This window comes from Somniosus microcephalus, chromosome 3 (genome assembly GCF_052327205.1).
Source record: "Somniosus microcephalus isolate GS21.2 chromosome 3, FLI_Smic_1.0, whole genome shotgun sequence".
Classification (NCBI taxonomy): Eukaryota; Metazoa; Chordata; class Chondrichthyes; order Squaliformes; family Somniosidae; genus Somniosus; species Somniosus microcephalus.
Window position 1 is genome coordinate 95384744 of NC_140989.1, and position 12150 is coordinate 95396893.

Sequence of the window (12150 nt, forward strand, 5' to 3'; positions counted from 1 at the left end):
GCAGGAGTAGGCCATACGGCCCCTTGGGCCTGCTCCGCCATTCAATAGGATCATGGCTGATCCGAATCTAGACTCACGTCCACTTCCCTGCCCTCTCCCCGTAACCCCTAATTCCCTTATCTGCTAGGAAACTGTCTATCTCCATTTTAAATTTATTTAATGTTGCAGCTTCCGCAGCTCTCTGGGGTAGCAAATTCCATAGATTTACTACCCTCTGAGTGAAGAAGTTTCTCCTCATCTCAGTTTTGAAAGGGCAGCCCCTTATTCTTAGATTATGCCCCCTAGTTCTAGTCTCACCCATCAGTGGAAACATCCTCACCGCATCCACCCGATCAAGCCCCCTCACAATCTTATATGTTTCGATAAGATCGCCTCTCATTCTTCTGAACTCCAATGAGTAGAGTCCCAACCTACTCAACCTTTCCTAATACGTCAACCCCCTCATCTCCGGAATCAACCGAGTGAACCTTCTCTGAACCGCCTCGAGAGCAAGTATATCTTTTCTTAAATATGGAAACCAAAACTGCACGCAGTATTCCAGGTGTGGCCTCACCAATACCCTGTATAACTGCAGCAAGACTTCCCTCTTTTTATACTCCATCCCCCTCGCAATAAAAGCCAAGATTCCATTGGCCTTCCTGATCACCTGCTGCACCTGCATACTAACTTTTTGTGTTTCATGCACCAGGACCCCCAGATCCCTTTGTACTGTAGCACTTTGCAGTTTCTCTCCATTTAGATAATAACTTGCTCTTTGATTTTTTCTGCCAAAGTGCATAACCTCACACTTTCCAACATTATATTGCATCTGCCAAATCTCTGCCCACTCACTTAGCCTGTCTATGTCCTTTTGCAGGTTTTTTATGTCGTCCTCACTCACTGCTTTCCCTCCCATCTTTGTATCGTTGGCAAACTTGGATATGTTGCACTCGGTCCCTTCCTCCAAATCGCTAATATAGATTGTAAAGAGTTGGGGTCCCAGCACTGCCCCCTGCGGAACACCACTAGTTACTGATTGCCAGCCCGAGAATGAACCATTTATCCCAACTCTTTGTTTTCTGTTAGATAGCCAATCTTCCACCCATGCCAGTATATTACCCCCAATCCCGTGATTTCTTATCTTGATCAGTAATCTTTTGTGTGCAACCTTGTCAAATGCCTTTTGGAAGTCCAAATACACTACATCCACTGGTTCCCCTTTATCCACCCTGTATGTTACATCCTCAAAGAATTCGAGCAAATTTGTCAAACATGACTTCCCCTTCATAAAACCATGCTGACTCTGTCCTATTAAATTATGTTTATCCAAATGCTCTGTTACTGTTTCCTTAATAATGGACTCCAACATTTTGCCAACCACAGATGTTAGGCTAACTGGTCTATAGTTTCCAGCTTTTTGTCTACAAGATATTGTTAAGGTTTGACTATTGGATTTTGGATGGTAGTTGGAAAAAATTTATAAAGCCTGTAATAACACTGGGTTTGGTCTCCTGACAAATATTTGACAAGGAACCAGACATAGGATGAAGAGTAGGCCATTCAGCCACCCCCCCCCCCACCGAGCCTATTCCACCATTCAATTAGAACATGGCTGATCTGTTCCTCAACTCCATTTACCCACCGTTGATCTATATCACTTGATACCATTACCTAATAAAAATCTTACAATCTCAGTCTTGAAAATTTCAATTGACCCAGCATCCACAGCCTTTTGGGGGAGTGAATGCCACATTTCTACTACCCTTTGCATAAAAAAGTGCTTTCTGATTTCACCTTCTGAATAGGTTAGCTCTAATTTTAAGATTGTAACCCCTTGTTCTGGATTCTCCCAGCAGAGGAAATAGTTTCTCTGTATCTACTCTATCGAATCCGTTTATCATTTTAAACATCTCAATTAGACCCCCCCACCCAACCTTCTAAACTTAAGGGAATACAATGTATTTTATGCAACCTGTCCTCAAAATGTAATCCTTTAAGCCCTGGTGTCATTCTGGTGAATCTACACTGTACCCCCTCCAAGGCCAATATATTCTTCCTGAGATACGGTGCCCAACTTTGAACTTAGTACTCCAGATGGGGTCTGACTAAGACTCTGTACAACTGAAGCATAACTTCCTCCCCTTTGTATTCCAGGCCACTTCCACAGTTTCTAGTCTCTCGCTATTAAGAAAATATTCTGACTTGTCTTGGATTCAAAGTGGATTACCTCATACTTCTCTACGGTGAACTCCATCTGCCACAGTTTTGCCCACTCACTTAATCTGTACCTGTCTGATTATGCTCCTGTGAAGCACCTTGGGACGTTTTACTATGTTATAGGTGCTATATAAATGCAAGTTGTGTTTTTGTAACTTTCTGCTCCCAACTACACAATTTACTGTTCTTCCTAATTTAGTGTCATCTGCAAACTTGGATATACAACTCTTTATTCCTTCATCCAAGTCTTTGATATATATGGTGAAAAACTGTGGCCCCAGTCCTGATCCAGTAGAGGAAGAGGATAGCATGCTAGAAATCCCAAGGAAACTAATACTGAATCAGGGACAGGGACTCAATAAAATTAATGTAAGTAAAATAACAGTAATGCAGAAAATAATGGCACTAAAGTGTGACAAATCCCCAGGACCAGATGGTTTCCATCCCAGGGTTTTAAAAGATGTAGGTGAGCACATTGCAGATGCCTTAACTATAATCTTACAAAGTTCTCTCGATTCAGGAACCGTTCCTTTAGATTGGAAAATTGCATATGTCACGCCGCTATTTAAGAATGGTGAGACAGCGAAACCAGGGAATTATAGACCAGTTAGCCTAACATCTGTTGTTGGGAAATTGCTAGAGTCTATAATTAAGGATAGGGTGACTGAACAGCTTGAAAATTTTCAGTTGATCAGAGAGAGCCACCATGGATTTGTGAAAGGGAGGTCATACTTGACAAACCTGATTGAATTTTTTGAGAAGGCGACTAAAGTAGTGGGCAGGGGAATGCCTATGGATGTTATTTATATGGACTTCCAGAAGGTATTTGATAAAGTCCCACATAAGAGACTGTTAACTAAGGTAGAAGCCCATGGAATTGAGGGCAAATTATTGACCTGGTTAGGAAATTGGCTGAGCGGCAGGAGACAGGCAGTAGGGATAATGGGTAGGTACTCAAATTGGCAGGAGGTGACTAGTGATGTCCTGCAGGGATCTGTGTTGGGGCCTCAACAATTCACAGTATTTATTAATGACTTAGATGATGGCATAGAAAGTAACTATCCAAATTTGCTGATGACACAAAGATAGGCGGCATTGTAGGCAGTGTAGATGGAAGCATAAAATTACAAAGGGATATTGACAGATTAAGTGAATGGGCAAAACTGTGGCAAATGAACTTCAATGTAGGCAAATGTGAGGTCATCCACTTTGGACCTAAAAAGGATTGAACGGGGTACTTTCTAAATGGTAAGAGACTAAAAACAGTGGAGGTCCAAAGAAACTTGGGGGGTTTAGGTACAGAGCTCATTAAAATGTCATGAACACATACAGAAAATAATCAAAAAAGCTAATGGGATGCTGGCCTTTATATCTAGAAGACTAGAATACAAGGGGGTAGAAGTTATGCTGCAGCTATAAAAAAAAAAACCCTGATTAGACCACACCTGGAGTACTGTGAGCAGTTCTGGGTACCACACCTTAGGAAGGATATATTAGCCTTGGAGGGAGTGCAGCTTAAGTTTACCAGAATAATACCCGGACTTCAAGGGTTAAGTTACGAGGAGAGATGACACAAATTAGGGTTGTAGTCCCTAGAATTTAGAAGGTTAAGGGGTGATCTGATCAAAGTTTTCAAGATATTAAGGGGAACAGATAGTTTTTCTCTATCTATCCTATTTCCACTGGTTGGGGATTCTAGGACTAAGAGGCATAGTCTAAAAATTAGAGCCAGACCATTCAGGAGTGAAATTAGGATACACTTCTACACACAAAGCGTGGTAGAAGTTTTGAACTCTCTTCTGCAAATTAATTTTAAATCGGAGATTGATAGTTTTGTGTTTACCAAAGATATTCAGGGTTATGGGGCAAAGGTGGGTATATGGAGTTAGGTCACAGATCAGCCATGATCTCATTGAATGGCAGAGCAGGCTCGAAGGGCTGAATGGTCTACTCCTATTCCTATGTTCCTAAGATACCTGGGGAACACCACTTGTCACATTCCACCAATCCGAGTACATTCCCTTTATCCCTACTCTCTGTCTTCTACCTCCCAACTAAGTACCAACCCAAGTCACAAGGTTGCCTCCAATTCCATGTACTCTCATTTTTGCTAACAATGTCTTGTGTGGAACCTTATCAAATGCCTTCCAGAAGTCCATATAGACAATCCCCTGTCAACCTTGTTAGTGACCTCCTCAAAAAATTCAGCTACGTTTGTCAGACGTGCTGACTCTCTTTGATTAACAAATACTTGTTCAAATGCTCAGTCACTCTGTCCCTGATGATAGATTCCAGTAACTTCCCCACAACTGATACTAAACTAGCAGGTCTGTAGTTTCTTGCATTCTCCATCCGTCCTGTCTTATATAATGTAGTGACATTTGCAATTTTCTACTCCAAAGGCACAATTCCTGAGGACATTGGAAATTTATGACTAACACATCTGAAATTTCCCCACCTGTTTCTTTTAATATGCTCGGCTGGAAACCTTCAGGTCCTGGAAATTTGTCTACCTTATGCCCCATTATTTTCTCCATTACTATTTTTGTATTAAATGCACTAAGTTCCTCCCCTTGACTTATTTTTAGGTTCCCTTGAACCACTGGTATTTTGTCCTCCTTCCTCTACTGTGAAAACAGAATGGTAGCATAGTGGTAATGTCACTGGGCTAGTAATCCAGAGGCCTGGACTAATGATCCAGAGACGTGAGTTCAAATGACACCACGGCAGCTGGAGAATTTAAATTCAGTTAGTTAAATAAATCTGGAATAAAAAGCTAGTGTCAGTAATGCTAACCATGAAACTATCGGATTGTCGTAAAAATCCATCTGGTTCACTAATGTTCTTTAGGGAAGGAAATCTGCCGTCCTTACCTGGTCTGGCCTATATGTGACTCCAGACCCACAGCAATGTGGTTGACTCTTAACTGCCCTCTGAAATGGCCTAGCAAGTTACTCAGTTGTAACTAACCGCTACGAAACATAATAAGAATGAAACCAGACGGACCACCTGGCATCGACCTCGGCACCGGCTACAGACACGGCAACAGCACACCCAGCCCAGTAGACCCTGCAAAGTCCTCCTCACCAACATCTGGGGACTTGTGTCAAAATTGGGAGACTTGTCCCACAGACTAGTCAAGCAAGATACTCACAGAATCATACCTTTCAGCCAATGTCCCAAACTCCTCCATCACCATCCCTGGGTATGTCCTGTCCCACCGACAGGACAGACCCACCCGGGGTGGTGGCACAATGGTATACAGTCGGGAAGGAGTGGCCCTGGGAGTCCTCAACATTGACTCCGGATCTCATGAAGTCTCATGGCTTCAGGTCAAGCATGGGCAAGCAAACCTCCTGCTGATTACCACCTAACGCCCTCCCTCAGCTGATGAATCAGTACTCCTCCATGTTGAACACCACTTGGAAGAAGCACTGAGAGTAGCAAGGGCACAGAATGTACTCTGGGTGGGGGACTTCAATATCCATCACCAAGAGTGGCTCGGTAGCACCACTACTGACCGAGCTGGCCGAGACCTGAAGGACGTAACTGCCAGTCTGGGCCTGCGACAGGTGGTGAGAGAACCAACACGAGGGGAAAAACCTACTTGACCTCGTCCTCACCAATCTACCTGTCGCAGATGCATCTGTCCATGACAGTATTGGTAGCAGTGACCAACGGACAGTCATTGTGGAGACGAAGTCCCGTCTTCACACTGAGAACACCCTCCATCGTGTTGTGTGGCACTACCACGGTACCAAATGGGATAGATTCAGAACAGATCTAGCAGCTCAAAACTGAGCATCCATGAGGCGCTGTGGGCCATCAGCAGCAGCAGAATTGTATTCCACCAGAACCTGTAACCTCATGGCCCGGCATATCACTCTACCATTACCACCAAGCCAGGGGACCAACCCTGGTTCAATAAGAAGTGTAGAAGAGCATGCCAGGAGCTCCACCAGGTGTACCTAAAAATGAGGTGCCAACCTGGGGAAGCTGCAACACAGGACTACATGCATGCTAAAAAGCGGAAGCAGCATGCTATAGACAGGGCTAAGAGATCCCACAATCAACGGATCAGATCAAAGCTCTGCAGCCCTGCCACATCCAGTCGTGAATGGTGGCGGACCATTAAACAACTAACAGGCAGAGGAGGCTCCATGAATATCCCCATCCTCAATGATGGTGGAGCCCAGCATGTGAGTGCAAAAGACAAGGCTGAAGCATTTGTAACCATCTTCAGCCAGAAGTGCCGAATGGATAATCCATATCGGCCTCCTCCTGCGGCCCCCACCATCACAGAAGCCAGTCTTCAGCCAATTCGATTCACTCCATGTGATATCAAGAAACAGCTGAGCACACTGGGTACAGCAAAGGCTATGGGCCCCGACAACATCCCGGCTATCGTGCTGAAGACTTGTGCTCCAGAACTAGTCGTGCCTCTAGCCAAGCTGTTCCAGTACAGCTACAACACTGGAATATATCCGACAATGTGGAAAACTGCCCAGGTATGTCCTATCCACAAGAAGCAGGACAAATCCAACCATGCCAATTACTGCCCCACCAGTCTACTCTCAATCATCAGCAAAGTGATGGAAGGTGTCATCGACAGTGCTATCAAGCGGCACTTACTCACCGTTAAGATGCTCATTGATGCCCAGTTTTGGTTCCGCTAAGACCACTCTGCTCCTGACCTCATTACAGCCTTGGTCTAAACATGGACAAAGGAGCTGAATTCCAGAGGTGAGGTGAGAGTGACTGCCCTTGATATCAAGGCAGCATTTGACCGAGTGTGGTATCAAGGAGCCCTAGTAAAACTGATGTCAATGGGAATCAGGGGGAAAATGCTCCACTGGCTGGAGTCATTCCTAGCACAAAGGAAGATGGTTGTGGTGGTTGACGGTCAATCATCACAGCCCCAGGACATCACTGCAGGAGTTCCTCAGGGTAGTGTCCTCGGCCCAACCATCTTCAGCTGCTTTATCAATGACCTTCCCTCCAACATAAGGTCAGAAATGGGGATGTTCGCTGATGACTGCACAGTGTTCAGTGCCATTCACAAGTCCTCAGATAATGAAGCAGTCCATGCCCGCATGCAACAAGACCTGGAGACGTTCAGGCTTGGGCTGATAAGTGGCAGGTAACATTCGCGCCACACAAGTGTCAGGCAATGACTATCTCCAACAAGCGAGAGTCTAACCACCTCACCTTGACATTCAACTGCATTACCATCACCGAATCCCCCACCATCAACATCCTGGGGGTCACCATTGACCAGAAACTTAACTGGACCAGCCACTTAAATACTGTGGCACTAAGAGCAGGTCAGAGACTAGGTATTCTGCGGTGAGTGTCTCATCTCCTGACTCCCCAAACCTTTCCACCATCTACAAGGCACAAGTAAGGAGTGTGATGGAATACTCTCCACTTGCCTGGATGAGTGTAGCTCCAACAACACTCAAGAAGCTCGACACCATCCAGGACAAAGCAACCCGCTTGATTGGCACCCCATCCACCACCTTAAACATTCACTCCCTCCACCACCGGCGTACCGTGGCTGCAGTGTGTACCATCTACGAGATGCACTGCAGCAACTCGCCAAGGCTTCTTCAGCAGCACCTCCCAAACCTGCGACTTCTTCCACCTAGAAGGACAAGGGCAGCAGGCGCATATAAACACCACCACCTACAAGTTCCCCTCCAAGTCACACACCACCCTGACTTAGAAGTATATCGTCGAACCTTCATCGTCGCTGGCTCAAAATCCTGGGACTCCCTACCTAACAGCACTGCAGGAGTACCTTCACCACATGGACTGAAAGGTTCAAGAAGGTGGCTCACCACCACCTTCTCGAGGGCAATTAAGGGATGGGCAATAAATGCTGGTCTTGCCAGCGACGCCCACATCCCATAAATGAATTTTTAAAAAGATACAAAGTATGCATTTAAGAAGTCTGCTATTTACTTTTCATCCATTATAGTACTGTCGTGTCCATGTGTTGATAAAGACACTGAAGACAGGAGTTGGTTCATAGGTGTTTACTAAGCAAAGTCTGGGGGGGGTTCTAACGGATATACACAATATACAGGCTTATATAGCCCGAGTGGCAATTACCGGCATTACAGCACACCTGGGGCTCTTAAAGGCACATACACTACAATTCCTCCCCTTTTAGCTAACCAGTACATCATATTTTAAGTAATTATTAATTACATGGTATAAGAAAAATAATATACACGTTGCTGTAGTTAATTAATTATAAGTCAGTCTCTCAGGAGGCTTCCTGACTCGGTCCGGATAACGCCTCGGGGGTGTAGTAGTTTCTGGTGGTGTAGTAGGTTCTTTTGGCAAGGCTGATTCGGCTTGAATGCCAGTGTCGGGTTCATCGGGTTCCAGTATCACCGGATCGGAGGTAGATATGGGTATCTCTACTTCATCGTTAGACGTATAGAGTTGTGGTGTAGGTTGTCCCTTTTCGGATGACTTTATGATTTGGTCAGCATGGCGCCTTATTATGCTTTCTCCGATGTCCACGGTATACATCAGTGGTCCTAGTCGTGTGCAGATAGTTCCAGGCTGCCATTTCTCGGTACGGTAGTCCCGGGCCAAAACTTGTTGACCTATCTGGAAGGTTCTAGTTCGCCTTTCATTCATGCCTTGAAACTGCCGGTTCTCCACGTCCCTTCTGATGTTGGGCTTGCCCAAATCCAGCCGGCATCTTAGGTTTCTATTGAAGAACATCATGGCGGGAGTTTGGTTGGTAACCATATGTGTTGCATTCCTGTATGCGAATAAGAAGTTATCCACCTTGTGCTGAAGTTTTATGTCTTCATTACCCATGGCCTTTATGGCCTTCTTGAAGGTCTGGACAAACCTTTCAGCCAATCCATTGGTGGCGGGATGGTATGGGGCGGACTTGTAGTGCTTAACCCCATTGTTTTTTAAGAACTTTCTGAATTCTTCGGACACAAATTGCGGTCCATTATCAGAACATATCTGTTCCGGCAGCCCATTCCTGGCAAATATGGTCCTTAATACTGTGATGGTTTTTTCCGTGGTGGTGGAGGACATCTTTATTACCTCCGGCCACTTGGAGTGTGCATCAACCGCGATTAAGAACATTGAGTCCATAAATGGACCAGCAAAGTCGATGTGCACCCTTTGCCAGGGAGATGAGGGCCACTCCCATGGATGTAGAGGGGCTTGTGGTGGAGCGTTTTGGACCTTCTGGCATCCTAGGCAGCTCTTGGTCATTTCTTCGATGTCTCCATCGATACCTGGCCACCATACAAACGCCCTAGCTAGGTTCTTCATTTTCACTCCACCCAGATGCCCCTCGTGAAGCTCCTTTAGCACTTTATCCTGGAGTTTGGGTGGAATCACCACTCTGGATCCACACATCAAGGTTCCTCGGCACACTGACAGCTGTTCTCTTCTTTGCGAGAATGCTGGCAACAGTGGTTCGCCATGTGCTGGCCATCCCTTCACTGTTAAATCGTAGACCCGTGAGAGAGTCGGGTCATTTCTCGTCTCCCTTTCAATGGCAGAATTTGTTACTGGTAGACATTCCACTATGGTAGAGTGGAACATCTCTACTTGGTCTACTGTAGGTGCCTCTTTTACCATTGGCAACGGTAGGCGCGATAAACCGTCAGCATTCCCATGCTATCTTGATCCTTTGTATTCTATGTTGTATTGGTGTGCCCCTAGCAAAAGGGACCACCTCTGTAGCCTTTGTGCTGTCATAATGGGAACACCCTTGTTAGGGTTGAATATGGAGATGAGGGGTTGATGGTCAGTCAACAAGGTAAATTTTTGTCCGTGTAGGTAATGGTTGAATTTCTTCACTCCCCATACCAGGCTGAGTGCTTCCCTGTCGATTTGGGCATAGTTACGCTCAGCTGAGTTTAATGAGCGTGACGCAAAAGCTATCGGCCGTTCTGAGCCATCAGGGAATTTATGGGATAATACTGCTCCTATGCCGTAAGGGGATGCATCGCACGCCAGTCTGATTGGCAGTGATGGGTTGTAATGAGCCAAAACTTCTTCGGATGTGATTAAGTCTTTGCATTTATGGAAGGCACGTTTTCAGTCTTCGTTCCATTTCCAAATCACTCCTGTTTGTAGAAGTTCATTAAGAGGGTGTAGAAGAGTTGATAAGTTCGGTAAAAATTTATGATAGTAATTTATTAATCCCAGGAACGACCTTAATTGTGAAACATTTTCAGGTGCTGGGGCTTTTATGACCGCTTCAATTTTTTCAGGTGATTTATGCAACCCTTCATTATTAATTATGTGGCCACAATATGATATCTGATTTTGGAAAAAATCGCACTTGGGGCGATTTGCTCGTAGGCCCCGTTCTTTCAGCCTAGTGAGCACCTGCTCCAAATTGGCACGGTGCTCGTTGTCATTTTCTCCTGTTACAAGGATGTCGTCTAGGTAGCATTGAGTCCCCGGAATCCCTTGCAGGACTTGCTCCATAGCTCTTTGCCAGATAGCTGGAGCTGATGCTACTCCAAAAACCAGTCGATTGTACTGGTACAGGCCTTTGTGTGTGTTTATCGTGAGATACTTTTTAGAGGCCTCCTCAACCTCCATCTGTAGATATGCCTGTGCCAAGCCAATTTTCGTGAAACGTTTCCCTCCGGATAGTGAGGGGAAAATATCTTCTATCCTCAGAAGAGGATACTGTACTGTGTGAAGGACCGGGTTTACAGTCACCTTGAAGTCTCCACAGATGCGAATTTTTCTCTGTTCTTCAGATTTATCATTATTCAACGTTTTTTTCATGACTGGAACAATGGGTGTTGCCCACTCGCTCCAATCTATTTTGTATAATACGCCTGCCTTTTCCAAATTCTCCAGCTCTGCCTCGACTGCTGGACGAATTGCGTATGGCACCGATCTTGCCTTAAAAAATTTGGGAATTGCTGCATCTTCCACTTTTATTGAGGCGGTGATGCCTTTCAAGGTTCCTAGTTTCTCTTGAAACACTTCTTTGGCGTTGGCCAAGATGTCTTTTAATCGTTCAGGTATGATGTCATCATTGTTTTTTTTCTTACTGGTCACCGTCAGTGCCTGAATGGAGTGCCAGTCTAAACGTATCTTTCTGATCCATTCACGTCCCAACAACGGTGGACCACCATCTTGTAGAATGTATAAATACAACTTTTGTATTTCTTTGCTGTTGTATACAACAGGCACCCTTATTTTTCCTTTGCGGTATACTTTCTGCCCCGTATATGTTTTTAAGATAATGGATGTGTCTTTTAGAGGTATATGCGAAAATAGCCTCTCGTAATCCCGTCGATTTATTACGGTTAGAGCTGATCCTGTATATATCTCCATTTTAACTGGGGACCCGGCTATCGTGAGGGTAACCCAAATGGTTTGGTAATCATCTTTGGCAAGTACATTATGTAATTTGAGACAGCTTAGTCTCTTGTTTTCGGAGTCGCTATCGCTCTTCTGGTCTTCGGAGCTACTGTCCGTCATCATTTGTACCTTCCTGTACTTTCCTTTATTGATTTTTTTTTTTCTGTCTGTGGATTTATTTTGTCCAGATTGGCATACCCTTGCAATGTGTCCAATCTTTCCGCATTGCCTGCATGCTTTGTCCTTGAATCAGCAGTTCCTCTGGTTATGGGTGGATCTGCCGCAGCGATAACATCTTTCGAAACCCTGTGTCATTTCATGGGTGCCAAAGTCCTGTGTCTTTTGTTGTATCTCTGCAGCTCCTCTTGCTGCTGCTTCGTATGATACAGCCATACTGAAAGCTTTGTCCAATGTTAAATCTTTTTCAGAAAGCAGCCTTTTTTGTGTTCCTTCACTTAAGAGACCGCAAACGAATTTGTCTTGAAGATAATCTGATAGTCCTGCCCCGAATTGGCAGTACTTTGATAGCTTTCTTAATTCGGTTAGGTAATCAGCGTTACTTTCATTCTTGTGTTG

General features: G+C 44.9%; 1 protein-coding gene across 11 annotated transcripts in view; it reads left to right on the plus strand.

Annotated features, from left to right (window-relative positions):
- Positions 1-12150, plus strand: part of cfap36 (cilia and flagella associated protein 36) — a 187801-nt gene that overhangs the window by 51197 nt on the left and 124454 nt on the right. The gene's annotated exons all lie outside the window — the stretch shown is intronic.